This window comes from Choloepus didactylus, chromosome 3 (genome assembly GCF_015220235.1).
Source record: "Choloepus didactylus isolate mChoDid1 chromosome 3, mChoDid1.pri, whole genome shotgun sequence".
NCBI classification, from domain to species: Eukaryota; Metazoa; Chordata; class Mammalia; order Pilosa; family Megalonychidae; genus Choloepus; species Choloepus didactylus.
Genome location: NC_051309.1, coordinates 79,660,758 through 79,662,953, shown reverse-complemented (window position 1 = coordinate 79,662,953; position 2,196 = coordinate 79,660,758). Strand labels below are relative to the sequence as shown.

Sequence of the window (2,196 nt, the reverse complement as noted above, 5' to 3'; positions counted from 1 at the left end):
GGGTAAGTGGTTTTTTGGTCAGGGGACTTTGTGCCATCTTGAGTTCTGATTCCATCTTTATCACCTATTTTTGTTGCGAAGTAATTACTTCACATCTTTGAGCCTCAATTTCCATCACGGTAAAATCAGAGCAACATAATTTATGAGATTGTTGGGAGGATTAAAACGCAATATATAAATAAGCATATATTCATTTATTTATGTATATATGTGTGTATGTATAAATGATGATTGGCATACTACTATTGCCATTACTCCAAGAAGGTTTCAGTATAATGCTGATGTCATTTAGGGTGAGCCATTTTTGCTAACATTCAATGATGGCCTATGTTATAGTCTAACTTGAACTAGGGATTTTTTGGGAAATTTACTTAGTTCACCTCTTGCTCTAGATGATGGAGTCTATCTTATTTTTGGATCTATCACAGAAGAAAATGTCATTTGTCATTTGTCATTTTTTTTCCCATTTCTTTTCCAATCTTAACCTGAAAAAGTGGAATAGTCAAATGGAGACTTCTTGGTTAAAATTAAATGAGATATTTTTCTCAATGGGTTTGCTGCCACAGCACAAGTGTTGTGAAAACCATCACTTACTTTATCTTAAGCCAAAATGGGAAAGGAAAACACTCATGTCAACATTGTTGTCATTGGACATGTAGATTCAGGCACATAGATTCCACCACTGCTGGCCACCTATTGTACAACGTGGTGGAATTGACGGAACATTCGAATAATTTGAGAAGGAGGCTGCTGAGACAGTAAAGGGGTCCTGAAGTATGCTTGGGTCTCTGGTAAACTGAAAGCTGAAAGCGAGCATGACATCACCATGGATATCTTCCTGTGGAAATCTGAGACCAGCAAGTACTATGTGACCATCACTGGTGCCCCAGGATACAGAGACTTTATCAAAAACATGATTACAGGAATATCTCAGGCTGACTGTGCTGCCCTGATGGTTGCTGCCAGTGTTGGTGAATTTGAAGCTGGTATCTCCAAGCATGGGCAGACTTGTGAGCATGCCCTTCTGGATTACGCACTGGGTGTGAAACAACTAATTGTTGGTATTAACAAAATGGATTCCCCTGAGTAACTCAATAGACAGAAGAGATATGAGGAAATTGTTAAGGAAGTCAGCATCACATTAAGAAAATTGGCTACAACCCCAACAAAGTAGCATTTGTGCCAATTTCTGGTTGAAATGGTGACAACATTCTGGAGGAACTACTAGGATGCCTTGGTTTCAAGGGATGGAAAGTCACCTGGGAGGATGGCAGTGCCAGTGGAACCACACTGCTTGAAGCTCTGGATTGCACCCTACCACCTACTTGTTCAACTGATAAACTCTTGCATCTGCCCCTCCAGGATGTCTACAAAATTGACCCTGTGGGCCAAGTGGAGACTGGTGTTCTCAAACTGGGCTTGGTGGTCACCTTTTCTCCAGTCAATGTTACAACTGAAGTAAAGTCTGTTGAAATGCACCATGAAGCTCTGAGTGAAGCTCTTCCTGGGGGCAATGTGGGCTTCAATGTCAAGAACGTGTCTGTAAAAGAAGTTGGTCATGACAATGTGGCTAGTGACAGCAAATATGACCACCAATGGAAGCAGCTGGCTTCACTGCTCAGATGATTATCCTGAACCATCCAGGCCAAGTCAGTGCTGAATGTGCACCTGTACTGGATTGTCACATTGCTCACAGTGCTTGCAAGTTTGCTGAACTGATGGAGAAGATTGATCGCCGTTCTGGTAAGAAGTAGAAGATGGCCCCAAATTCCTAAAATCTGGTGAAGCTACAATTGTTGACATGGTTCCTGGCAAGCCCAGTGTGTTGAGAACTTCTCTGACTGTCCACCTCTGGGTCATTTTGCTGTTTGTGATAAGAGACAAACAGTTGCTGTGGGTGTCATCAAGGCAGTGGACAAGAAAGCTGCTGGAGCTGACAAGGTCACCAAGTCTGCCCAGAAAGCTCAGAAGGCTAAATGAATATTATCCATAACACCTGACATCCCAGTGGTGGAAGAATGGTCTCAGAACTGCTTGTGCAAGTTTAATAGTAAAGACTGGTTAATGATAATAACGCACTATAAAAACTTCAGAAGGAAAGGACTGTTTTGTGGACCATTTGTTTTCACGTGGCTGTTTTAATTTATTAGTTTTAAAATAAGTAGTTTTAAAATGTGAACAACTTGACCAAAAATC

The 2,196-nt window shown here is 41.2% G+C and overlaps 1 pseudogene; it reads left to right on the top strand.

Annotated features, from left to right (window-relative positions):
* Nucleotides 1-610: 610 nt before the first annotated feature.
* On the top strand, nucleotides 611-1,980 carry LOC119528670 (annotated as a pseudogene).
* Nucleotides 1,981-2,196: the final 216 nt, after the last annotated feature.